Source organism: Artibeus jamaicensis, unplaced genomic scaffold (assembly GCF_021234435.1).
Source record: "Artibeus jamaicensis isolate MK-2021 breed Jamaican fruit bat unplaced genomic scaffold, CSHL_Jam_final contig_490, whole genome shotgun sequence".
Classification (NCBI taxonomy): Eukaryota; Metazoa; Chordata; class Mammalia; order Chiroptera; family Phyllostomidae; genus Artibeus; species Artibeus jamaicensis.
This window is the reverse complement of record NW_026521861.1, coordinates 20,334,235-20,361,948: the sequence shown is the minus strand read 5'-3', so window position 1 is coordinate 20,361,948 and position 27,714 is coordinate 20,334,235. Positions and strand designations below refer to the sequence as shown.

The 27,714-nt window shown below is 53.3% G+C and overlaps 1 protein-coding gene across 8 annotated transcripts in view; it reads right to left on the bottom strand.

Moving 5' to 3' along the window:
• Positions 1-27,714, bottom strand: part of PTPRE (protein tyrosine phosphatase receptor type E) — a 113,934-nt gene that overhangs the window by 37,138 nt on the left and 49,082 nt on the right. The window contains exon 1 of one of the 8 annotated variants that reach the window (XM_037159094.2): positions 26,022-26,220. The exons of the other annotated variants lie outside the window; for them this stretch is intronic. The gene's annotated coding sequence lies outside the window, so the exon portion shown is untranslated. Of the gene's footprint in view, positions 1-26,021; positions 26,221-27,714 lie in introns of those variants that run through there. 8 annotated transcript variants of the gene reach the window in all.

Below are 27,714 nucleotides of genomic sequence, written 5' to 3'. Positions count from 1 at the left end.
TCTGATACACATCTGGGCTGTTTCCACGTTTGTCTCTTTTTTGGCCATTATGTGCAAAGCAGCTTGGAACATGGGTAACAGTCCCTTTGAGGATGAACGTTTCTCATTTATTAGGGGCGAATGCCTGTAAGTGGGATCGCTGGTTTGAGGAGTAGGCAGATGTAGGCTTCTGATTTTTTAAATTAGTCTGAAATATTTATAAAGGGCGAGAGGTGCATAAACGTTGGAGATGTGGCTTCTCCTGCAGCCACCAGGCACGGCCTGCACTGGGGAGGTGTGGGTCGGCCTCCCACCTGGCGCGGAGCTGGCCACACGGCCCCGCTCGGCCCGTCCGGGCTGGGTCAGCCCTGCTGCCTGCTTCGTCACACGACCTGGGGCTGTCCCTCTCCGGTGGGACAGACCCCTAGCCCAGGGCCTGGATCAGAGCGGCTCACTGCCTCTTGCAGCCTCGCTCAACACCCCGGTGGGGGGGGGGGGGTCTGAAATTTGGGCAGGGGGAGAAGGGCTGATTTTGTTCCTGACCCCAAGCGAGAAGTTTCAGTAATTCCAAGGGAAACACCTCCTTTTCAGGCCACCGCGACCCACCGCTGGGGGAGGTTCTAATTTGGTTCCATCTCCCTGAATGTGATACACAGGTTTTAATCTCCTTTTATTAAAAATAAATCCACCCTCCTCGCTCGGGTCTCCTGTGCAAATATCTAATTAGGGCAGAAGCTCGGGCCAGCCCAACCGGGGTGTGTCACTGTCCCTCAAGAAGGAACGAGTGGCCCGTCTCCTGAACAATGTTAATTGGGCCAAACAGTGAGCATGAATTATTTATAGCTGCACCTCTTAGTATTTGGAAGAAAACTTGCCTCCAAACTGCAATGAAGGAAAGAACTCTTCGAGTTTTGCTACTCAAAGCGCTGCCTCAGAGCCTGCCGGACACCCCCATCCATGGTGGCTGCAAACCCTCCATGTGCCGGGCGGTGTCACAGGGACCAGGGTCCCTTCTGAGGTCCTGGCCTGAAGCGAGGTCACAGTTGGGTCCAAGTAAGTCTGTAGAAGCTTCATGTATTCACTCTTCACTGGCACACTTCCTGCATAGCAGTGAACTAAATAAACAGAGTCCTGCCCTCGGGCCCTCCTTTGCACACCGCTTACCGCGGTGGGACTCCGTTTAAGGACCTGCTTTCCTCAACAGGCTCCTCCCCCCTATGCTGGCTTCTGTCTAAGTCCTCTCTACTGCCAGCCCCAGGGGGGCTCCGATAGGATTCCCCCTCTATTGCTAAATTATCCACACAGGTTTCCTAATGGGGACCCTACCCACGTTTGTTTTGACCCCAAAAAGTCATCAGATCTGCAGGGCAACTCCTCATTTCCTCTGCTCGAGCCGGTCCCGTGGGGAGGACACACCCTTTGCCGCATCTAACCAGCCAACGCAGTAGCTCCCACCTGGCACCACTGAGCCCCGGACATGACACCGGTCCAGGGTTACGGCGTGCTTCATCAGCACTCTGCCGGAACCTACTATGGACACCACCTACTTCTGGAAAGATACCAGCAGCGCAGCAGCAGACCAGAACGTTACCCTTTGGGAATATTAATAAATAGACACTCTCTCTTTAACAGAAAATTCATGTGTATTTGATAAAATGGTTTGCTCTCACACTGGGAAACATTATGAGACTCATGCATTTTAAAAAAAACTCTGACTTTAGTAGAGGAGCCAGTGACAGACATTTGTTCATTCATTCATTCATTCATTCAACAAGTATTTACTGAGTGACCCTGGACACCGAGCAGGAACGGGGGACTTGTGTAGTCGACAAGAGCTGCCAGGGATGCGGCTGCCTTCTCGGGATTTCTGCTCGGATGGGAGACCAGCCCACCCTGAAAAGGACTTCAGAGGGTGATGGTGGGGGTGGGAGTGGCTGGGGCAGAACCTTTGAATGTTTGCTCTGCCCCTTGCTTTCAACACAGGTGCCGGGTGCTGGAGATTCCACAGGGACCGGGACCCCACCGTGCCTCTGGGACACTGCCACAGGCAGGAAGTGACGCCTTTCCCTCGTCCAGCACATAGTAGGTGTGCATGAAGGCCTGAGTGCAGCAGAAAGCCAGACGAGCCGGCAGGGCCGTTGGAAGGAGGCCGACTGCAAGCCTCCCTCCTGAGCCCCAGTCCCTGCTCTTCCTTCCCTGGTCAGGAGCTTCACCAGGGTCTTCAGCAAAGCGAGGGCAGAAGGTGTCCGTGTTTGGGCTCCTGGGGCCCTGAGTGACCATGACCTCGGAGCCATCCTCTGGGTATTTTATTGTCCTGGAATAGCCCTTGCAACTCATTGGGAGGCTCCAGGAGGCAGCCAGCCCCGAGACAGGAGCCCTGACGTGGGAGACAGGTGGGTCTGGGTTCACACCTGGGCCGCTCCACCTGCGGGGCAAGTGTCTTGCCTCTCAGAGGCTCCTGACCTGCGGGCACAGTGCCTTCCTGTTGCGATCCATCCGTGGGGTCACAGGTGGGTCCTCTGGCCCAGGCTCTGCTCTGAACTGGTGGGAGGTGACAGCGACAGCCATGTCCCTGATGTTCAGGACGCAGCCTGTGCACTGGCATGTTTGATGCTCCTACAGTTGCTGAGCCCCTCATTGGTCTGGGAACCAACAGCGGTACTCCTGGGCGGGGGGGGGGGTACAGGGTACCCCCAGGATGCTCAGAGCCCAGTGGAGCGTATAGGACACATAATTACAAGTGTGGTGTTAGAAAGAGGAAGCCCAGAGTGACTGGAGTACCCAAGAAGAGGGTTCTAAGTGATGGACATATTGTGATTTTACATTTTGGTTTATGGGCTCAACTTGCACCCTAATTCGGAAGCATCAGCAACGCAGACGACGCGGGGTGGGGCGGGCACCAGACTCCACGCATGCGCAGTCGCTGGAAACCCGAAAACGATGCCAGAAAGGGCCAGCAGGTGGCGCAGTTGGGGAAGCCATAGAACCGTCCACTCCGCACCTGCTGGGACTCCCAGACCCTAAACCAGAATGTTCCTAACTCCCACCTCCTCCAAAGTCCAGCTCGCACCCACCCAGCATGTTCCCTGGATCCCTGTGGAGACGCGGTTTCTGGTGCCTTTCCCCTCCCCGCCCAGGAACAACCCCACCCTTGCGGGGGCAAATATTTACTAGCAATTGTCCTCCCCGTTCATTATGCTGATGGGATGAACTAGTCACCAGCGTTACAAGACGCATCAGCGTTCTCACGCCCATTTCCCAGCCTGGAATTTCATTATCTAATCTGTGGACCCGTCTCTCCCTGAGTCAAGCGATTCAACACGCAAGTGGACTTTTCTGGCCTGATATGAGAGAGAAGTTAGAAGTCCAACAGCACCTCCTGTTCAGGAAGCTGGCGCTGTGCCCACAGTTGCGATTCTTCCACAGAGATTAAAAATTAAGTATAGTGGGAACTGCCAGAGCACACTGCCAGTCGCCTGCCTCCCATGCGAGGGGTCGTTACAGTTATTTCATAAACCAGCTGACGGCAGCCGCTAGGGTTTGATGCTGCGTTTGGAGATAGAGGAGGAGGAGAGAGAAAAGAGAGCGGGAGGGCAGGGAGATGTGGAGTCGGGAGCTGGGCAGGGTGGGGAGTGAACAGCTCTTCCCCCATGTGGGGGTGGCCCTGGTTGCGTAGGGAAGGGGAGCCGATTTTTTACTTCTCACGGGAAAAATGTCAGTTCCCCAAAGCAAGCTGTGTTCTGCACTCTGCCGGGCGGGGTGGGGCATCAGCAAGGACCTGTCATGGGGGTCCCGTGGCTCCTCCACTTTCCACCTGTGCAAACTGAGAAAAGTTGCCTCACCCGCCAAGTGGGGAGTAATCTCCGGCTGGAGGACCAGACAAGGCCACGGATGGGGAAGGGCAGAGCAGCAGAACTCTGCAAGCTGCTGGGTCACCCGCCGGGCACTGGGGGCCGTGACTGACGGAGGGCGTGCGTGGGGGACGACCCTCACTTCTGAGGCTGTGCTGTGAGCAGAGTGACCACATGCCCTGGTGGCCCTGGCCAGTAGGGTTTGTGCCTGCTGCCCAGTGTTATTATCTGTCCCCTCTGTCTCCCTCCACACTGCCAGGGCTTGGGGGACCAGCGCTACTTCCGCCCGACTAGGAGCGACGGCGGGAGGGAGGCCCTCACTCTCAAACAAGAGGGAAGTCCTGTTGCCTTAGCTGCAGACCTCAGCAAACAGAAATGTGCTGAATAAAGCCCTCTCGATCTAATTAATGACACAATGGAGGCACTGGAGAGCCCTGTTGAAAATGCCAAATTACTGAATCCCTTCCAGCATCCTTCAAACCACAGTCAATTCCTGGCTGGGCAGCATGGACGCTGGAAAGGACAGCCTGAGCCGTGGTCCACACGCTGTGTGGCCTCAAGCCTGTTCTTTCCCTCTCTGAGATGGTAAAATGAGCAAAGCATGGATCCTACCCAACCCCTAGGGAAGATAAGACGGAAGTCCTCCATCCCCTCTCCGGAATGTGAATTGACACTTTAAAATGTGTCCAGCTCCAAGGCAAACAAACAAGCAGCAACAGAACCATCTCGCCTTCCAGGAGCTCCAGGGGAAATGGGCTGCTGAGGCTCAGAGAGAGGGGGGCGGGCGGAGGCTCCCATGCAGCAGGGCCCAGAGAGGCGGGCAGAGCAGTTTTCCTTGGGCACAGGCAAGCCTTCTTCCCCAGGAGGCTGCCCCCCCCCCGCCCCAGCTCAAGCCCGTGAGCGACATGGGGGACCACAGGCTGTGAGCTCCATCCTTAAGTCAGCTCTGGGATTCAGGAAATCCGCCCAGGGAAAAATCAGGTACCTGAAACAGAACATGCACCCTTCCTCCTAGAAGCAGGGTCAGCGACACAGGTGCAGGACAAGTAATGATGCCGATCGGGACGGGAATGCTAACAGGACGCTGGCTTTGGCCATGGACATGGGTCCACGCACTTGACATATGAACGCACTTGACTCTCACCTCCTGGCAGCCCTCTGAGACAGGACCAGGCTCTCCTCCTGCCTGCCTTACAGCCAAGGGCTTTGAGGATCAGAGAGGTTAAGTCTCCTGCCCAAGGCCACACAGCTGGTATGATGGCAGAGCCGGAATTCTGAGAGGAGCAGCTTGCGAAGCATGGCACCTGGGAAAGCCAGTCTCCACAGCCATCGCGAGCTCGTGGGCCCAGGCACTATGAAATACGAGTGAGGACCGTGGGACTCGATTAAACTAAGAACAAGTTGTTCCAGGCCAAATGGACACGCATTTTGTAAGTGCCAAAATTTTACTGAAAATATTTACTTTACCTTCCCTCACCAAAACAAACAAACAAACAAACACCCCCACCCAAAAGACCCACAAATTGTTCTGGCACCATCTGACGTTATACTCTGTGGGTTTGGGATTCCAAACTTCTCTCTTCAGAACTTCTTTAATTTGGTTACACCTGGGAAACGCCCTGCATCATAAGAACGAGTATTTAATAAATATCTGTCCGGTGCATGAACGATGTGGCCGAAGGCTCTGCCACAACAAGACTGGTCGGGCTTTCTTTCTCCCCAGCCAGCCAAGGTCTCTGTAAACATAAGCTGTGTCTCCTTAAATATTTATCAATATAGAATCGAGGAACCTTATGTCCTTTGAGAGTTCCTTGTTCTGTTACAAAACAAAAACAAAAACAAACAAAAAAAACAAGGAACTGAAGCGACCTCAAAGGAAATGGCTGTCGCCGTCTGCTGGAGAGCCAGGTAAAGCAGACGCAGAAAACAGGCCGTAGGAACGTGAATTTATCAATTCTGTTTAGAAATGTTCAGCGCTGACCGCTTTGGGAACAGGGCAGCGGGCTGTGGTGTCAGACTGTCAGACTCTGAAGTCCCTTTGAGCAAAGAGCCTCCTTGCATTTGAAATCTGATGACAAGGAGGATTGCTGAGGAGGGAGGGCGCAGAGAAGAGAGCCCTGTTGCTGGGAAGGAGTCTTTCACGGTACTTGACACAGGCCCGGGGCCCAGGAAGGCCCCGTCACTGTCCGGGGCAGGCCTTCCCCACCCTTTCATCTGCCCGAGTGTCCGCTGACCTCCTCCCTGCTGCCACTCAGGTCTGGTGGAGGCCAGGTGTCTCCCGGCTTCTCGCAGGGACGTTCCCGGTGGAGCTGTGGGTCTGCACTCACCACGTGCAAGCTCAAAGCCCAGAAACCTCCTGGCTTCCGCTTGGCCCACACAGGGAGGACACGGACTTCAATTCAGCAGAGATTTTCAAGTTAGGGTTCATTAAGTACCTATGAGTTACCAGAAATTAATTGTGGGTAGAATCCTGATGCCCTGATTCAACCTTTAAATCAGCTTCCTTCTTGGTCTGTGGAATCGTGACCAGGGACCCTGGGGACACAGACTCCTGCTGAGGGTGGAACTCCGGAGACAAGGTGGAGAGGTGGGGTTTAGTCCTAAGAAACCCAATAGTATCGAGTATTATTACTACCCCCCCCCCACCAGGGCCCTCCGTGGAAAAGGACCAATGGGCCAACGGATGCTGGGCTGGGTCGGACCGTGCTGCCCCAAACTCACGTCCACCTGGAACCTCAGAACATGACCTGCCTGCACCCTGGGTCCTTGCAGGTGCAGTTAGTGAACACCAGGTCACAATGGATTAGGGTGGTTCCCAAACCTAAGGACTGGTGTCCCTGAAAGAGGAGGAGGCACAGAGACGCACAGGAAAAAAGGCCTTGTGAGATGCTGTGATTTATAACCGAAAACATGAGTTTGGTCTGCTTCTCAGGTCTGGCCCAGAGTACCTAAAACTCTTGGAATCTCCTGAGTAATAAGAGCACCAGACACACCTTTTGGTCCCCTATTTGACCTTTGACCCTGGCCCCTGATGCAGGGCTCCTGAAACCTCTGTAAGGTGCTGGGTAAAAGGGGTGTTATTTCGTTCTAATGAGGTGAATGATCACCCTGCTGATCTAAGGTGCGTTCCTGGATCACCGGGAAGACCAGCCCATGATTAGAAGATTGGAATTTTCAGCCCCCCCCATTCTCTTGACAGGTAACAACCAATTGTGACTGCGAGATAAGTCCTCTATAAAGTCCCCAAAGTATGGGGTCCTAGGAGTCTCCAGATTAGGTGAACCCACCCATGAACCAGGAGGGTGACGCACCCCAACTCCACAGGGTCAAAAACTCCTGTGTTTGGGACCCTCTCGGGCCTCACCCTATATGTCTCCTCACCTGGCTGCTCACTGCATCCCCTGGCATAGCTGTTGATAAGCTGGCAGCCCTAAGTCTCTCTCTGGGCTCCGTGAGCTGCTCTAGCAGATCAATGGAGCCCGGGGCGGGGGGGTCACAGGAATCTCAGATTTACAGCCAGTAGGGCAGAAGCACAGGGGACAAGCTGGACTGGCATCAAAGTGGGGCGGGGGGCAGTCTTGTGGGACTGAGACCTTAACTCTGGGGTCTGGTGCCAACTCCAGGGACATAGTGTCAGAACTGAGTTAACATGTGGGACACCCGGCTGGTGTTGCAGAGAATTGCTTAGTGGGAGAAAACACCCCCACAGTCAGTGACCAGAAGTGTCAGAAGTGAAGGGTCCTGGGGAAAAGTAAAGGAGACACAGGAGGAAGGGCGGACTGGAGACTTTTCTAAAACGCCCTGTGAAGGCGGGGGCAGGCGCTGGAGCGGGGCAGCCACCAGGGCGGAGCGCCGGGGACCACCAGGAGCCTCCGAAACTGGGAGAGGTGAGGGAGGGCCCTCCGCCCTGCTGACACCTGGGTTTCGGCCGTCCAGCCTCCACACGGTGAGAGAATGAATTCCGCCTGTTCTAAGCCACCAAGTTTGTGCTAATGTCTTACAGCAGCCACAGGAAATAGATACAGATGCTGAGCTAAAACGCCTCCAGCCTCCTCTCTGCCCATCTATCAGTCCCCAAGACCTGCCACATTCTTCTCGCAGGCACCTTTTACTCGCTCTGTACCCCCAAAGCTCAAGAGCTTCTTTACCTCACGGAGCTGTGCCCATTACAACACCTGGGACACACCCAGGACCCACTAGAGACAGCCTGATTGTTCTGACACGGCTGGCCTGCCCAGCACCTCCGTCTGCCCCACCCCCCACACCAGATGGGTGGTCCTCACACACCCCTCATCTGTCACCTGCTCAAGAGGCCCAGGGGCCTCCAGCAACAGCTTCCACACTCCACCATTTTCCTACCACCTTCACAACCTTTGACATGTCATTCACTCGTTTTTCTAAAACAATCAGGTACACGTATTGGAAAGGGAACTTTTCATCATTCATGTAAATGGGAAAACCAGCACCACTAGCCATCCAGAGAGATGACCTTGACATCAACTCAGCAAAGATGGGGAAGATGAGTTTTGAAATTCTTGCTAAACACGGGCCCTGTGCAAGACTCTTGGCTAAAGCCAGCCAGCACCCTTCCTCTTAAAAAGGCAGACAGACCAGCAAGTGGTACAGAGGAGATAAAGACACCCCACCGGGGCGTCCGACTTTTCGGCATCTCTGTGCCACACTGGAAAACGAGCCATCTTGGGCCACACATTAAACACACTGCGACACGTAGTCACACACACACACACACATCTCATCGTGTTTTAAGTAAATGTGCGATTTGTGTCAAGCCTCATTCACAGCTGCCCTGGGCTGCACGTGGCCCGTGGGCCACAGGTGGGACGCCCCTAGATCCAAGCTGAGAGTCTCTCTCTGAGTGCGAGAAAGACTGAGAGAAATGAAGGAGGGCTTTCTCGCTTCATTGTTTTGTTCCATTTCCACCAAAAACTGAAGGACTTTTGTGCATCGAAGGACGCCACCAGGAAAGCAAAAAGACGGACCCTGGCGGACACGCTGTCCAATTCCATGGACTGTCTGCCCATTTTGTTGATGGTTTCCTTGGCTCTCGGGAAGCTTCCAGTGTGACGCCGTCCCACTCATTGTTTTCTTTTGTCTCCCTTGTCCCAGGACAGACAGCAGGAAAAATATTGCTTTGAGAGAGAGCTGAGATTTTACTGCCTGTTTTCTTTTAGGAGTTTTATGGTTTTGTGATTCACGTTTAATTCTTTAATGCATTTTGAGTTTATTCTTGCGTCTGGTGTAAGAAGGTGGCCTAGTTTCATTTTTTTGCATGTATCTGTCAGATTTTCCCAACACTATTTATTGAATAGACTGTCTTTACCCCATTGTTTGTTCTTGCCTCCCTTATCAAATATTAATTGATCATAAAGGTGTGGATTTATTTCTGGGATCTCTGTTCTGTTTCATTGATCTATATGTCTATTTTTATGCCAGTGCCATGCTGTTTTGATTACTATGGCCTTGTAGTATACATTGATATCAGGTAGAATGATTTTTCAAACCTTGTTCTTATTACTCAAGATTATCAAGGCTATTCAGGGTCTTTTGTGGTGCCATGTAAATTTTTGTAATATTTGTTTTAGTTCTGGAAGCTATGCCATTGATATTTTTAACAGGAATTGTGTTGAATCTATAGATTGTTTTGGGTGGTATGGACATTTTAATGATGTTACTTCTTTCTATCCATGAACATGGAATATGCTTCCTCTTATTTGTATCTTCTCTCCAATTTCTTTCTTCAGTGTCTCAAAATTTCCCATGTACAGGTCTTTTACATCCTCAGTTAAATTTATCCCTGGGTTCCTTACTTATTTTGGTTTCTTAGTTTACTTTGGGATCATATATTATTGGTGTAAAAAATGCTACAAATTTATGAATGTTAATTTTTACCCTGCTATTTTTCTGAATTAATTTATCAGTTTAGTAGTTTTTTTGGTGGAGTTTCCAGGGTTTGTATATACAGTATCATGCCATCTGCAAAAAATGACAGTTTTACTTCCTCCTTTCCAATTTGGACACCTCTTATTTCTTCTTGTCTGATTGCTGTGGCTCATGCTTCCAATAATACCACATTGAATAAGAATGGTGAATGTGGACATCCCTGCCTTGTTACTGATTTTAAGAGAAATGCTTTTAGTTTTTGCCCATTGAGTATGATGTTGGCTGTGGGTTTATCATATGTGGCCTTTATTATGTTGAGGTATTTTTCCTATTTTTCTACTATGCTGTGAGTTTTTATCATAAATAAATGCTGAATTCTATCAAATGCTTTTTCTGCATTTATTGATACAATTGTATGGTTTTCATCATTTTGTTTATGTAATGTATTATATTTATTGATTTATGAATATTGTACCCAAAATTATAAAGAACCTATACAACTCAACACCAAGAAAACAAACAGCCCAATTAAAAATGGGCAAAGGACCTGAATAGACACTTCTCCAAACAGGACATACAGCTGGCCAATAGACATGTGAAAAGATGCTTAACACCACTAATCATCAGAGAGATGCAAATTAAAACCACAATGAGCCCTGGCTAGTGTGGCTAAGTGGGTTGAGCACCAGCCTGTGAACTGAAGGTCTGTTGGTTTGATTCTCAGTCTGGGCACATGTCTGGGCTGCAGGCCAGATCCCTAGTGGGGGGTGCACAAGAAGTAACCACATGTTGATGTTTCTCTCCCTCTCTTTCTCCCACCTTTCTTCTCTCTCTAAAAATAAATACATAAAATCTTTTTAAAAAAACACAATGAGCTATCACCTCACACCTGTCAGAATAGCCATTATCAAGAAATCAACAAACAACACGTGTTGGAGAGGATGTGGAGAAAATGGGACCCTCATGCACTGTTGGTAGAAATGCAGGTTGGTTCAGCCACTATGGAAAACAGCATGGAATTCCCTCAGAAAATTAAAAATGGAAATGTTTTATGTCTCGGCAATTCTACTTCTGGGAATACATCTGAAGAACCCCAAAACACTAATTTGCAAGAATATAAGCACTTCTCTGTTCATTGCAGCGTTATTTACAATCTCTAAGATCTGGAAGCAGCCCAAGTGCCCATCAGTAGGTGAGTGGATAAAACAACTATGGGATGTTTACACCATGGAATGCTACTCGCTGTAAAAAAGAAGGAAATCGCACCCTTTGCGAGAGCATAGATGGACCTGGAGAATGTTATGTTAAGTGAAATAAGCCAGTTGGAGAAAGACAAATACCATATGACCTCACTTACATGTGGAATCTAATGAACAAACTGAACTAACAAACAAAATAGAAACAGAATCATAAACACAGAGAACACACTGACAGCTGTCAGCGGGAAGGGGGCTAGATGAAAAAGGTGAAGAGATTAGGAAGAAAAAAACCAGATACGCATGGACAACAGTGTGGCAATGACCGGAGGGAAAGGTGAGTGGGGAGATGGGAGAGGGTAATGGGGGACAGACGGTGGTGGGAGGAGACCCGGCTTTGGGCGGTGAACACACACATGATGCAGCGTGCAGGTGGTGTGTCACAGAGCGGTACACGTGAGATCTGTATGGTTTTATCGGCCAATGTCTCACCAGTAAATTCAATAAAAAATTAAGAAGAAAGAAGGCAAAGAGACAAAATACAGAATGGGAAAAGCATTTGGAAATCATATATCTGATAAGCATCTAGTACCCAGAATATGTAAAGAACTCTTACAACTCAACAACAGAAAGATAAACAACCTATTTAAAATGGGCAAAGGACCTGAACAGACATTTCTCCAATGAAGCCATAGAAATGGCCAACAGACACATGAAAAGATGCTCAACATTCCTGATCATTAGGAAAATGCAGACCAAGACCACAATAACATACCACTTCATGCCCAGGAGGATGGCTATAATGTTTTTTGAATCCTCACCTAAGGACATGCTCATTGATTTGAGAGAGAGAGGAAGAAGAGAGGGAGAGAGGGAAGCATTAATGTGAGAGAGAAAGATCGCCCGGTTGCCTCCTGTACGTGGCCTGACTGGGGACCAAACCCACAACTCAAGCATGCGCCCTGACTGGGAATCGAACCTGCAACCCCTCGGTTTATGGAACTCCAACCAAATGAGCCACACCAGCCAGGGCTGTACTCATTAAAAAGCAGAAAACAACAACTGTCCGGGAGGATGTGGAAGGACTGCTGGTGGAATGTCAACGGCGCAGCCGCGGTGGAGTAGTCTGGCAGTTCCCCAAAGAGCCAAACACAATTACCGTGTCACCCAGTAGTTCCACTCTCAGGTCTATGCCCAAAAGGACTGAAATTGGGTGTGCACACACACCAGCACACAAGTGTTCATAGCAGCCCTATTCACAAGTGCCAAAAGGCAGAAAACCACGGAACGTCACTAGCTGGTGAACGGATAAACTATGAAAGCGGGGGCCCACCCACACGGTGGGGCAGTGGTCAGCTGTGAAACAGAATGAAAGGTCGACACAGGCCGCAGCTGGCTCACCCTCCAACACCCTGCTCAGTGAATGATGCCCGACAATGTCCACCGGGCGCCCGAGTTCATGGACATGGAAGATCCAGATGCGTAAATCCAGAGACGGAAAGCAGGTCAGTGGCTGCCAGGAGCTTGGGGTGGCGGAAATGGGGGCTGACTGCTTCTTGGACTATGGGGGGGTTCCTTTTGGGGGTGATGAAAAGCCCTGGCTGGAGGCTGCACGCTCAGTGCCGTGTACTCTCGGCTAACAACTCATTTAATCCCCACGACAGCAACAAGTTGGGGCCATTATCATCCTCACTGCACAGGTGAGGAAACTGAGGCACAGAGACACTGAGTAACTTGCCGGAGTCACACAGCTCGGCAGGTGACAGAGCTTCCTCTGGTGGACCAGGCGGACGCTCTGGTGTGGGGACGGTGGGGTGTTGGAAATGGTGCTACAGACGGAATGTTCTAGCAGGCATGCGGGGCCCCTGTGCAGGCTTCCAGTGTGTCTACGCCGCCCCCCCTTTTGGGGCAATAATTTCTTTGATTAAATCCCAGTCCTACCCTCTGTGGGCCTTGCTGTGCTGAAGTGCACGGTGAGTGTGCACTGCACACCACACCCACTGGGAGAAGCTGCACAGCAACATGCAGACGAGTGAAGTCGGGTCTCAGCCCGCAGCTCTGACTTTAAAATGCCAGCATCCTTCCCACACCTTGGGCCACAGGAGTACTGAGGACAACGTACTCGTCATTTTCCAGCTCTGCAAGATCCTTTTATGCTTAAAAGCTGCTGAGTGACATTAGAGGGCTGCTTTTTATTTTTAACGTTATTATCAGGCTGAATGTAACGGAGGAGAGTTTTAAAATGCAGACCACACAGTGCCTTGAACATCGACAGTGCGTTTCTTAATGTATCGGAAAATGTCCGGGAAACTTGTTTTCTCAGAGGATGGCTGACTTTGTAAATCTGTTTTCCAAACAAACCCAAATGACTGCGCTCTCACAGAATGAGAAGACTGCAGAGGAAGAAATGACGAGAACAGTGAGGCCACGCTGCATGCAGCCTGGGCTTCACAAAAAGCATCTCTTCCCCGTCCCTCCACTACCCAGTGCTCTGCCTTGGAGATGTGGTCGCCTCCAGAGATCTCACAGTGAGGAAGTGACAGGTTGGGATTTGAACCCAGTGCGCAATCCAATGCCCCTGATGCTTTTCAATGTCCAAACTACGCAGCTCTGTACACGTGTTTGCAGACAAGACACCGCACATATCACAAAATGAATTGATTCCATGTTATCTGCTCCCCTCATTCAGAAAGGAAGTGAGCACCTGCTGTGAGTGCTCGGGGTGCCAGGACTGGGGGGACAAGGGTGCGCAGGCCCAGGCATGGCCCTGCACCCGGGGGCCCCACGGCCCCGACCTTCCTGCCCACACGCATGCTGTCACGATCCCCCACGGCAGCTTCCCGTCACTGGCACCTTAGAACTTGAGAAGGGCCCCGATCCCGATTTCTCCCGAAGGCGCCCTCTCACCCAGCATGCCCTAGGGAGCTCTCGGGTGGCCACCCCGACCCGGACTCCCTGGGGACACTGCCCTGGTGGGGGCTCTCTCCCCAGCTTCCCCACAGCCCTGTGGGAGTCTCACCTCAAACAAACAAGCAGGGGACAGGCTGGGAACAGTAGCTGCTGCTCAGCAGACACACCCAGTTGGCGTTCCGGGGCCGGGGGTGGCCGGACAGTGGTGGCCGGTGTGCGGCCAGGACCCCGTCCCAGCCTGCAGATATCAGACAAGAGGGACCCTGCTTCTGTCTGCAAAGAGGGTGGGGGGTTATTTGTGGGGCCGGAAAGGGGAGAAACCAAGAGAGACCCTAACCTCCCCAACCCTTGAATCAGGATTCTCAGATAAGACTCCTCATTACGCGTGAACATCCGGCTGCCTCACTTTGCCCTAGGAACGCAGCCCCTCGGGTGTCCTCGTTCACAGAACCTCCCTCACTGTCTCCCCAGGGCCTGGCTGCCCTCCTGGGAGGGCCCCAGGGGCAGTAAGCAGGAGGCACTGGCCTCAGTTTGCCTCCGTTTGACAGCGGCTCCTCAGGGGAGTGGGACCAGGACCAGGCCTGCCCGGGGAGCAGTGACATCAGTGCGAAGAGGCGGCGAGATGGGCCTGGGAGGGTTTGCATCCCGTTGAAGAGCATGAACTCTGACAAAGTGCCCGACCTCTCTCTGTGGGACCGGGCTAGGACACGGCACTCGAGATGTAGTTCCACCTCCCGGGCCTTTCCTCCAGCCGTCCACACTGGGCTGGGTCTCCCAGGGTGAAAGGACACGGTTTAAACCCGGTGCTCCTTAGGAGGGTCCCACTGCCACGGCAGGGGCCTCTCACTTCCTTCTGTACACACACAGAGCACACATACAGCAGTACACACAGTATACACAGGTAGCACACGCACACTTCCCTTTAACAAAGAACAACAGCGCACGGTGAACTGGAAGGCAGCGGAAGTCCTTTCACCTCATAGGTAACACACACTGGAGTTTTCCCCCCTTACAGGAAATCGTTAACTTACATGAATGTTGTCTTTCAATGAGAACACGGCAGAGCAAACAGTTAAAGTGAACTCCAGCTCCCATTCGGGACATGCTATGGGGCCCTAGGCACATCGCCCCTTCTGGCTGGTCTCGGAGCCAGAGACCTGTCCTTGGCTTCCTGTCCTTGGGCACCGTCCCCGCCTGAGCCAGGAGGTGTTTCGACCCTGCTAAGCCTGTGGGGACAGTGACCCAAGTGAGCTAGCTGGGGGAAACTGGTGGGAATGCGGGGCCGAGCAGCGTCCTAGAGTGAACAGCTTGCGGGGCCCTCCTCTTTCCGGGGAAAGACGGACATCCTCAGGTGCACAGGCTCAGTGACCCACCCCTCCAATGCCAGCTCATATTTTTCTCACCCTATGTCCCCAAAATAATTAACAGGTGAGTTCGCCGTGCCCGAGTTTACACACATGGCAGCGTCGGCCAGTGAACAGTTACGTGAGCATTACCAAACACCTCTGGAGAACACAGGTCAGTGCGACTCAGCCCCCGATCACAGCAGAGACCAGGCTGGAGAAAGAAAGAAGAAAGAACAGAAATGCGGAGAGAAAATCTCTTCCTCCAGTTTGCTGGTGCGGTGTTTGAAATGCCTGCTTAGTCAGCTTTCACATCAAATATTTCCTAAAATGCCTCTATAATTTTCAGCTGAGTTGAAAGAGGCATGTCCAAAATTCTGAGCATGTTCTCTGCAGTAAAGAACGTGTAGTCACTGCATTCTAAGTGAAAGAGAAAGCACACGTGTGTGAAACAGCAACGTGCTGGTGAGGCAGACAGAACACCAGCCGCAGTCATTTGTACAAAACTGCTGACCGCCACAGGGGTATTTCCAACCAGCACTGTGAGCTCGTACGCAAACTTGACAATGAACCGATCTGCCGTGGCATTCCTGAATTCTCGGGAAGCAGCAACGTTAGATAACCAATTTTAAAAGCTGTCAGAAAATGCCTTTTTCTCACAACCTTAACCAGAGGCAGCAGGGACATTCCAGAAAGCCCCCTCCCCGTCCGCGTTCCACATCCATGGGTACGTACAGAGAAGCGCTTCCCAGGGGCCCTAGCGGATCAACTCACTCAAACCCATGTCCACAGCATGGGAGACTCACTGGCTGATACTGGGGACATTTCCAAGTTGGCCACCACGGTGAAAGGTCATGCATTATTTACGCGACCACTCGCTGGGTGACCCTCCTCCCCAGACTAGCAGCTGCGGGTCCCCGCACGATGCCATTACACACCAGAGCCAGCATGAGAAAGTGATAGGAGAGATCGCTCCTCTCCAGCTGAAACACGTACTCGGAAATAAGTTTACGATTCGTGGAGTTGGAGCGACTTTAAGTTTCAAATAGATCAGTGAGAAAGGAGGCATGACACCCTGGTAGACGCGTGTGCGGGGGTGCCTGGCCGCGGCAGTCTGCATCCTGGCGGGGCCGTCGGAACCGGGTGCCCTGCACCCAGGGAGGAGGAAAACAGGAAGGGAGCTGACCCAGCACACCTGCAAGGGCGCCCCAACCCCAACCGCCCCACACTCTGGGTTCGGTCTTCAGATATAAGTGACTGCTAATGTTATTCTTTCTAAAGGGTGTTTTCAAGCAAAGCTGAATGGAAATGCAACCTAAATTGAAAAAAAAAGTGAAGGACATTTATTATTAGTGCCTATCCCCAAATGGGGTGTAAAGATAAAATTCTTTTATTCTAGCACTTTCTACTCGGCGGAAAGAACAATTCTATTTCTGTCACGATGCTGCTTTGCAGAGTGAATGTCTCACATCAGAAAATATCTGTGGGGTTTTTTTGGTTTTTTTTTTGACAGCACTTCCTAAAATAAAACGGGAAATGCATGCTCAAGTTTTAGGCTCGAGTCTGTTACCCAAACCTGCCTTCTGCGGCTGCCTGCGCTCACCAGGTTCTCCTTCTCCTGACGACGGAGCGGAAGGCCTCTGACAGCTTCTGTATTTCACATTCTATGGGCTGTACCACATCCCAGCACTGTGGCAGCTGCAAAAAGTTCCCGTCCTGGCGCACGTGGTCAGTGGTGCGGGTGTGGCCATGGAGCGCAGACAGCCACCCACAGCCTCCGAGCCCTGGCCCCGGCATGCGGGCACCGGGTGGCCCACGGTGTCTATAGCATAGCTGGCTGCAAAGTCTTCCTTTCCGAGTACTTTTTCAGCGCCGTGACGGTCCCCAGGGTCAGCCCTGGAATCCCCCTGCCCTGCTGACCTGAGAATCTGAAGTGGGATTCACTGAGCACTTTCTTTGTGCCAAGAACTGAGCTCCGGGCTCTCAGGGCATTTACTTCCCCATTATTGCTGCCTCCGATGAAGGACACCCTGGCAACAGCCTAGCAACACCTCCTAGGAGGTGGGACCGCTGACCCAGCTCTGCGCGGCTCTGGACCCGGTGGCCACCCGTGGCGTGTGGTTATCATCAGCCTCTCCCGCCATCAGCTTCCCTTCCTCAGTGATTTAGACAATCCCGTCAGTGGTCTGCACATCCATTTGTTATCTGAAAGTGCCGCTTCTCGTTCACTTCCTGCGGTCGAGGAATCTCAGAAACAATCAGCGAAACTGTCTCTGCTGCCCACACCACGCTGGCCGCTTATTCCCAAAGGAGGCCGTTATTTCCGCTGGTTGCCATGGTGACACTCCAGCATGGCTGCTGTGTGTTCCACCTGGTCCCACCGCAGCCGCGGCACTTGCTTACACCGAAGCGCTTGTTTCTAGAAAACCAACAGCAGGCCCAGCCAGACTTAGCGAACTCTTAGCTCCATCTCCCAGCAGTGACAGTCAGCCACAGATGGGCGCGTCACGCGGGACAGCGTGAGCGTGCAGGGGGGTTTGAAACAGGAGCAGGCATCTCCGAATACCTTCCTTTATCTCCCTGCATTAATTGAAGGGGAGGTTTCTGGGTCCCAGGTCTCAAGAAATGTTTTTCACAAAACCCAAAAGTGGTGTGTCTGCCAAAGAGGAACTAAACCTGTTTGTCGTTGGGCGTTCACGTGAACTGACCCTCGTTTTTGAAGCAACAGCTTAGTTCTCCTGTCTTGCTTTTCATTGGTAAGTAGTGGCCACACACACAGGCACACACCCTGATTCCTGAGGTCTCTAACGTGGGAAGTCTGGCTGAAAAACACCAGACAGACAGATACTACTCATTGGGACTTTCTAGTCTTCAAGCCTTGGTTTGCTAAGGGATGGACTTCAAGTGCCGAACGCGCCCTGAACCCCGTCCGATGCTGGTGCTCTGAGGTCTGAGCCCTTGAAGCCCGGTGGCGAGGCAGCATCTGGGCTTACCAGCCGGCATCAGAGGGGGACAGGGAAGGGCACCTAGAAGTGGAAGGCGGGCGCCTCCTGTCGGAGCACGAGGGCCCCGCGCCCTGCGTTCTGAGCACATTGGCGCTGACGTGCACACTCAGGGCCAGCAGGAGGCAGGCCTTGGCTCTCGCAGCGAACGGGCTAGAGATCCGGCTGGGCCTCCCGCTAAGATGGCACCGATCGAAAGAAAGGGGACTGGTCGCCTGGGTTGAACATCAGAGGCCGCCATTTGGAACAGGAGGGTAATTTCCTTAAGCCAACCTTCAAGGAAAATGTTATATCCGAGTTTGGCCCAAATTCATTGAGTTAACCTGAATTCGAGGCAGGAGATTTGTAACACTCTGGTCTCTCTGTCCCCATATTTGGTCTTTGCTTTCTTTTTTCATCTTTTCTTTTCTTTCTTTTTTTTTTTTTTTTTTTTTTTTTGAGACACGAGGACTGGCCAGGACCCGGCGTGCTCACTGTTCATCCCAGGGTGCAGTTGCGCCCTATGAGGACTGGCCCAGCTCAAAGATGAGAAGGTTTGTTGTTTCAGCACAGAAGGCGAGCGTTCTCTACAGGGGAAGGAATGCCGTGGGCGCCTCAGACGCCAGGGCTGCCATCGTGAATAGGCACACTTCTTAGGACACCCACGTCTCACAGAAACGAGGGCTGTGACGTTCACAGGGTCCCTGCGGCAGGGCCCACCAGCCCCTCATCTGCGAGTGCACAGCCTGCGGGCGTGTGGCTGGGGCTGCCCCTGCCTCTCTCTGCAGCCCTGCCCCTGGGAAGAGGCGTTTCGGAGCTCAGTTGCTGACACGGGGTAGATGGAGGGGAATCCGCCGGCCTGGGCTCCAGACCTGGGTGCCACAGCTAGAAAGCTGGGGACACCTCTGGTGTCCACGCTGAATGAGACTCTTAGGCTGGAGCCCGCCTGGTTAGGGTCCTGAGTCATCGGGACGAGGAATGAATCAGAGCTGGCAGGCTGCAGGCAAGTCAGGGCACCGTGCCCACAGGTGTGCCCCCTGAAGCCGGCCCTGACCCAAACCCTCTTAGCTCTCTGTCATGGAAGGAATGATTTTAACAAGGCGGGTTTTGAAATTCTTCCCCTGGGTGTCCTATTACACAACTGGGTGTTGGTAGCCCGCTGAACTGCCTTTGGCTGCCTTCCGTTGCTGAGCAACAGAAGCTCTGGGCACTGCACATCCTTGGTAGAGGATGTCTCCCTTCCAAAGAGTCAGACGTCACCTACTTCTCCACGTCCACACTGGGACAAACAGACGGGGAGACAGCGCCCTGGGATGAACAGTGAGCACATGGGGTCCTGGCAACCTAAGGCCCGGGATGAGTTTTCCAGAAGAAGCTGGACTCTTCTCCAGCACCAGGCTGCCGGGACAGGGCAGGGGGAGCGGGCAGCTTGCTGAACTTTCCAAGAGAGTGCCTATTTTTAGAAGTTTTGGAAACAGAGGTCAAATCCACTCAGTTCAAGGTGGTCTGGTATTCTCTCCAGTGGGTGTGACGCGAGTGTAAACATGGCCCGAGCGCTAAACAAGGCCCTATGAACAATTAGGTTCCCGGACTGCGACTTTCCTTCAATGCTCAGCAAACCAGCTGCCGCTCCGAGCAATGCTTGCGTTAGGTGCCCCGTTACGCCACCCGGAGAATGAATGGACTCCTGCAGCCTCACTGGAAAACAAGGGTTTCGCACAGGTGTTTGTAACCATCTCCTGCACGAAGCTGTTTGTGAAGCCACAGAAAGGCCTGGAGACAGTCCAGTTCCAGACCCACCAGCAGGCTCGGGGCCATCGGCAAACGGCCAGCCGGGGACTCCTGTGCTGCTGTCCTGGATCTGAGCATCCTGAGAAGTTAGGGGCCCCTCGGACCCAGCTGAGTCCTTTAAACAGAGGCTCTGGCAGGTACGTGACTTACTGGTTGTCAGGCGGTCCCCTGAGTGCAGGCGTTTGGACTTGGTCCGGTGGTGGCCACACCCACACCCGCTCTCACGCCTTGCCTTCCTAGAGGCGGCCACCGTGAGCTGACCTCCTGTCCTTCAGAAGGGAGAGAAACCGCTCCACCCTGTTCAGGTGGTGACTCAAAAGCTCAGGGCTATGCCCACCCACCCATGCTACCTACTGGCATTGAGGTTCCGTGTCTGGAAATGGGACACGTATTTTTAAAAAGATTTTATTTATTTATTTTTAGTGGGGGGGGAGGAAAAAGAGAGGGAGAGGAACAGTGATATGAGGGAGAAACTTCGATTAGCTGTCTCTCCCATGCGCCCGGACCTGCAGCCAAACCTGCAATCCAGGCCACGTTCCGGTGAGCCAGAGCCGGTAAATACGACCGCTCTGAACGAAAAGGACGAAGGAAGACCTTTGTACACAGCAATGACGGCACAGGGGGAGTCAAAGCTCTCGCTCACAAGGGATCACGGTCCTGTGGAAAAGGAGTCCCTTATCACAAAACGACGGTGACCGTCCAGTGTGCGAACCGCCGTTTCTCAGGCCAGGGACGCTTCCAGGGCGTGAGCACAGCTCAGTGCGCGGGCTCCGCACTCTGTATCCACCATCCCGAGAGAGGCACTAATCACTCAGATCTGAGTTTCTGCTCTGTGAGCACAGAGCGATGGGACAATGGCCCGGGGTGCCATGGGGGCCGGCTTGGAGACAGGACGGGCACCCGGCGCTGCCTCCTGCGGCCTGCCAGGACGGGGCCTGGCCCGGCCGCCTCCTGGGGGTCCCTGATGGCACACTCCACCCACAGGGTGGCATCCCTGCATCTGTGGGGCCTCACGGTCTGAGACCGGCCTGGGCCCCAGTGAGCACGACATTAAACAGGTTAAAAACCCCAGTGTGATAGGTCCGGAGAGAGACCACAGAAGACAGGACAAAGCTCTCGTCCCTGCTTTTCTCAGCAAGTGAAACGGACTCTTCCATCCGCGGCCCAGGTGGTGCTAAGTGCTGCCCCGGGCCCAGGACGAAGAGGCACCGCTCTCGCCCGCTCACCGCCTTCTCCTGCTTCCCCCACCCTCCCGCCACTTCATTCATTCACCCTTCACTCAGCCAGCCGGAGTCCTAGGTGCGGAGGCCCCTGGGGACTCAAAGACAATGGGGACAACTGCTGTCCCTCCTGGGAGGTGACACGTCCCCACGTCCCAGGCAGGCAGGGAGCCACTTCAAACAGACTGTCCTGGCTCCGTCCACAAGAATCTCACCGCGCACTAATTTCAAGTCATGCATCTCCCACTCTAACAATCACGGGTGAAGCAGGAAGTAGGAGTTTGGAGAGAAGATGCCTTTTCTGCAGCTGAGCTGATAGTGCTGTCTCATCAGCCGTTTGGGGGATTTGGCCTCTCATTTCCCAAGGTGAGTGTTCACTTCTCCTTTAACTGCGTCCTTGATAAAGGCCCTTCACCGCGGATCTTAGAGACTTCAGTTTCTAAGCTTCCACAGCCCAGAGTGCCGAGACCCCTGCGGCCTGGGTCTCTTCACTGTCCCAGAATCTGTGATGAGTTCAGAAGTTTCTAGAAGCCCGTTCCCTCAGTCATCAGCCCCTCTGGGCGCACCAGGCCACTGGCTCTGTGACTGGGGCACTTCCGCACTCGCTGCTGTCTGAGGACTGTTAGACACGCACCAGACAGGTTTTCATAACGCTCATTGCAGCCTGGATGAAATAAAGGTTACTTTTTTCTGTTGTTTTTTTTTTTAATCTTTAAGAGGAATTCCAGAAAAGGGTTCACATGTTCCGGTGAATAACAAAGATCCTCTTTTGCACCACTCCCGAAATGCCCGAACTTGGGACTTGGGTTTCTGACCAGGGACCCAAGTTTCTAGAAGAGGCCCTGGGAGTCTGGACTCGGTACCCGGTTTCCGGCAGGGGCCCGCCCGCAGACGCAGAGGTTGAGGCTGCTGGTCCAGGCCTGTGGCTTGGCCCTCAGAGCAGCCGGGTATTTCCCAAGCCTCTCCAGTCCCAGGGAAAGGGGAGCAGCATCCTGATGAGGTGCGTCTCCTCTCCAGGGAAGCCCGACCCGAAAAGCTGAGCCGGGGCCTCGGACGTCCCGGAGCACCTTCTCCCCACCCCATTTACCACCCCGGTACTTTCTAGGGTCCCCACCTCCATCCTAGACGACCGTGTGCTATTGGTTTTGTACTGGAACCCTTCAGTTTCTGCTGGGGCCCCATCCCGGATGGACAGAATCCCAGAGGTCTGGAGTGGTGGGCGGCTCCTGAGGGGCAGGTGTCTTGATAGAAGCCACGTGGCCAGCAAGGCCGGATGCCGGGCCACTTTCTTGGTGCTGTTGCTTTCACCAGACCGACCCCACTGACCGGTGCGCCTCCCCACTGCCCCCCACGTCATCCTTTGTTTTGCTCTGATCTGTACCACCTCCTGCCCTCTGGACCTTCTCGGCCTCTGCATACCACCCATCTTTCCGGGCAGCACCTGCAGACCCGATGCTGGGTCCCTGGGGGTGGAGGGCACGAGGTTGGAGGGCGAGAGCCCGGCTCACCGGTCTGTGCACAGGCCCAGAGGGATGGGCCGCTGTACAGACGACCGGCTCAGCCCTCCTGCCTCTGGGGTTGAGGTGGGTGGCAGTGGAAGCGGGCCTGAGACCGGCTGAGAGCTGCCGTAACCAAGACAACCCCTGGAGCTGCTGTCAAACAAGGTTACGGGCCAGAAGGGGTGACCAGACCCCAGCTGGGCGGACAGAGGCCACCTGCAGTCCACACGGAGGACAGGGAGGAAGTGTGACAAGCACCGTGTGGAAACTATGTTCCGCGGTTTCCGTTCGGGTAGCCTCCCTCATGGCTTCCCAAGTGGAATGGGTTTGCTGGAGCATGAAAACCAATGTTCAGAACCATCTTCAGAGAAGGAAACATGTACGAGTGTTTACCAAGGCGCCGTCCCCTCTAAGGAGGGACACCAGGGCCACAGGATGACATCGTCACTGCCATTTCCCAAGAGCCTGGGGACGTTACCACATCCCCTCGTCCCTAAGGCTCAGAGGGCCACCGGGCTCAGGTTGTATCAAAAATAATTTCTTAAAGGAAACATGACTTAATCCTCAGCTCGAGAGAAGAAAAACACACAGCTCTGGGCAGTGAATCACTCATAAAAAATTAAATAAGTCCGCCCACACCGGGAAACGGCACCACAGAATGTCACTGTAGGCTTCCCCTGGAGGGAGGCCAAACGCAGGTCTTGGAAACAGTGATGCTGCCGAACTGGATGCTTCAGGCCCGAACTTGGTCTCGGCCACGCTCCCTCCCCAGCCTGTCCTCTGTGGAGATCACGGGGCACAGGGGTGCCCTGGGGGTTTCCACGGTTTCCGACAAGATGAAGTGAGCTGCCTGCCCAGGAAACCACTCCTTCGGTCAAATTAACTGCCACGCTCGCTCCCCCAGGGCCCCTGCCGGAAAGGATCCCAGAGCGGTGTGCAGGGTACTGTGTTTTAGCCATTGGGGTCTCTGCTTGCATTTTAATGCCAAGGTGTATGCAGTCCCAGCTCTTAGGTCCTGCACGGGAGCAACACCTCGGAAAAAGTAAGACCGATTTTCAAAGTGCATTTCCATTAGCAAAATGCTCCGTGTGCGTCCCTGCTTCCTTTGGAAGGCAGGGGGAGGGCAAATCCAACCGAGAGACAGGAAGACAAAGTGCCAAAGTGGAGATTATAAAACACACACGACAAACTGCCTCGCAGAAGGGAGGGCGACAGAGGCCTGTGGCCCCAGGCACACGTGACACCGAGCAGTGGCTGCTTCGGGGACACATCTGTTGTTAGCTCAAAACCCAGGGTCCCGACATCTCAAAGAGATCATTACAAACTTCTCACCCGCCTTTGACTTTTTAAACAAAGAAGGTGTGACTCAGGACACGTCCCAGTCACTCAGCTTTCTAGAACTAAACTCTATTTCTGTCCACCTTTCTCTAGCCTCCTGTGCAAAAAACCACAACCGCAACTGAGATCTCCGACCTCATTTTTCAGTAGCCGGCACAACCCCGAGCCCTGCGGAGGTCAGCGCTGGGCGGGTGAACGGGCAGAGCGCCGGCCGAGGCGGGCAGCGGAAAGGAAACTGGGAGTGTGTGAAACGAGATTAGAAACTGGATTCGGTCAGCAGATAACGTGCAGAAATAGCTGGGAGCTCTGGCCAAGATCAACTCCAGTGATCAGAAAATTGTTCCAAAATGTAATTAGCTACCAGCAAACTGTGCAAAACCCATGGGATATGCTATTTATAGATGTGCTCTATTCGCGCATAACTGCAAAATAATATTTTTCATGATGGAAAATTTTATTTTCTCTTGGCTGGTGTGTCCCTCCCCTTTGGTGGCGGTGAGGAGCACAGAAAACGCTGGGGCCTGGACCGTCCCCGCCCACGGTGCGGGCTGCTCGAGTCTCCAAGTCCGTGTGAGAACGCAAGAACACACCCCTGGGCTGTCTCCAGGCACCTCTGAGGCCCAAACGAGATCCTGAACTTGAGCCTCTGTGTCGGCTGTCAAGGGCTTTGCCTACACGTGCTGTATCAGAAGTGCGATTTGCTGTCAGCACGAGGGACTGAAGTTCTCTGGCAAAGTAGTAAATACGCGAGTCCTGTCTCGTGTGTGTGTGTGTGTGTGTGTGTGTGTGTGTGTGTGTGACACTAAACATTTCCACCAACAGGACATTTTTAAAAATTAATTTTCTGCAGCAGCATAGGGACGTGGTAGCTTCTAAAGAGCATACTGGACACAGAATGGCCCCATTTTGGACAGCAGGTCAGTCTTGGTAGAGTTACTTGAAGTCAGATAAATACCGTCAACGTGCCGTTTTGAAGTTGTCAGAATTCATTCAGCCCCCATCATAAAATAACAAAAACGCAAGTCTGCCTTCTGCTTATTCCCACTTCCGTTCAAAACAAGAAGAAAAGAGACTCAGAGATTCCATTATGGGGGGGTTTCTGTTCAGCACGCCGTAGGAATAGCTATTCCCGCATTTCAAACACTTTATACTAAACTCTGCGTCATAATAAGCAGTTTTTAAAAGTCACTTCAAATTGGCAACTTTTAAGCCCAATGCATCTAATCTCCTGCAGCTCAATGTCCTGATGCGCACGGGGACATCCCCTAGTGGACGGGACAGAAGTTGGGGGCGAGTCCCCAAAGCAAACGGGGGTTGGCCCACGTGCCTTCTCGTTCCTGAATCGGGGTTCGGGGTTCGGTGGGTCTCTCTGACTCGCACTGCTGCCTCACCCAGGGTCAAGGACACTGCTCCTCGGGCAGTCCAGGACCAGCGGCCCACGAGGCCACCAGCCCCCACAAGGTGACCTCGGCCCTGCCTCTCACACGGAACACAACCCCCTGAGCACCAGCTCAGTGACCTGCCCTGCCCTGGCACCTCCCACTTTCTGACCACGTCACTGTGAACTAAAATGGCACTTCACAAGTCTTGCTGTTAAGGAAAATTAGGAAGGCGGGTTGGATTACAAAAATAGGAAATGTCCGGCTTAAAATGGGTGGGATTTTGCTGTGTCATCCAGCCGGCTCAGGGCCCAGCAATGGCTGAGGATTGTTTTCCTCCGGGGCGGGCCGCCCCTGGGGTTCCCGGCGGCCCCGAGGCAGAGGGCTCCTCTCTGGCAGGCCCCGCCGGGCTGGGCCGGGCTGGACTCAGAGGGCTTCCTGAGCCCACACCCAGGTTTCCTGCAGGGGCCGGGCTGGGCCGGGCAGGAGGGGCTGGGTGCCCAGTGTTCCCTTCACAAGGGCTTCCTGGCAGTCTCTTCTAACCCAGTTTCAATGCCTTAGGAACTGCATGACATGCGACCATGACAGGAGTCCCCCACGACCAGAAAGGGTCTCCTCTGAGCTTCCCTTTACCTCTCCTCCTTCTGCTCTGACGGCGGGGAGCCATCCTGGCCGGCGGGGACCCATGTCTCCTGTCTGTCAGCTGCCGCGGGGTTTCCAGAAGGGGAGTCCGGCTCTGCCGGGCACGCGGGACGAGACGAGCTTTTATACAGGGAAGCTGGTTTCCGCTCCTCCGAGTGGAAACTGTGACTGCTGAAGTCCTGGCCTCTGCGAGGTGACAAACGCTTACTGTGCAGACTCCTTTAAGAGGCACTTCTTGGAAGAACGCTGGAACTTTCCGGGGGTGGGGTGGGGATGGAAACACAGGAGGGAATGATCTGCTCGGCCGGCCGGTGAACCATCAGGTACAGGGGCAGCGTCTCCTCCAGGTGGCATCAGCTTCTCCCTCGGTCCCTGGGCGATGAAGGTCTCTGTCAGGAGAAACCCTTTCTGCTCGGAAAGGAAGCCCATGGAGCCCACAGGTGCTAATAAAAACCCAAGACCAGGGTGAAGAAAGGGGACAGGAGTCGGAGCTTGTAGGAAGTTTTCAAGTGCTCGGTGTCTTCCTGCAGCCTCAGGACCAGGACGCAGAACGGAGAGCGGCCGGTCGGTCGGTCGGTCGGTCGGCACAGATGGAAGTGGGGCCCGGGTGGCGGGCGTGGTCTCGGGGGCTCACCTGCCCAGGCACAGCACACCTCACTGGGAAGCCGGCTCATTCTTTTCTTCCCCAACACGGTGGCCAATCAGGCCAGCCTCAAGGAATAAAGGGGACTTGGAGGACAAAAGTCACACGTATTGAGATGGGTGAAGGAAGAAGCACGGATCATTCCGGAGGACAAAGCCGGTGCATGAGCATTCTAGGTTAAATTTAAAATCGGCACTGAATTTCGTTCTCTTGTATTCCTTTGGTAGCTCCACAAGCCAAAGTGAGAGGGTCACGTCACAGTGTTATTTAACTGGGGATACCCTTTGCTGTAACGACACAAGACCCCAGAGAGTCTGGAGCACATATTTAAACCTAATTGTGTGCCCTCCATAAATTCTTAATTCGGCAATCTCGCTGCACTATTGACTTGCTGTGCAGCGGAGACCCACGGGGTTGCCAGCCTTCCTCACTTGAGGGAGCACCTCTCCTATCAGATGATTGGGAAGAACAGTAGCACTAACTCCCACGCTTACTTTTAAATAAGAAAAGAAAAAAGGAAACCATGAGAATGGGGGGCTGTGCTGAAAAGACTCCTCTCAATCCGGTTTAACCAGGAAGAATGTTGACTTTTCTTCGGTTTAAAAATCAAATATTAACACAGTGCTGGTTTATTGGCTGAAAATGAGGGCTTGTTGCTGGAGAGGGAAGGCCCTTCTGACACCCTCCACTGTGCCGGCACACACCTCGAGACTCTCTGAGTGCCTTCTTTACAAGTTGAAAACAATTGCCATCATTTTGTGACATACTAATAACGATTGTAAGTGCTTCCTTTGGGTCACCTCACTCCAGTGCCGCAGTGACCCCAGGAGGTGAGTGATGGACGGGAGGACAGGTGGGGAGCACGGTCCCCACGCTTGCTGGGCAGGTGCCGGCTGGGCCCCTCTGCAGCCAGCCCGCCGCGCGTGGATGGAGGCTGGGGACTGACGATGGCTCTCTCCCGCCCTCCCCGGGGCGAGCTATTTATTTCGTTCTAACTGACTGAGAAGCAGGTTTCTAATCCCACCAATTTGAAATAAATTC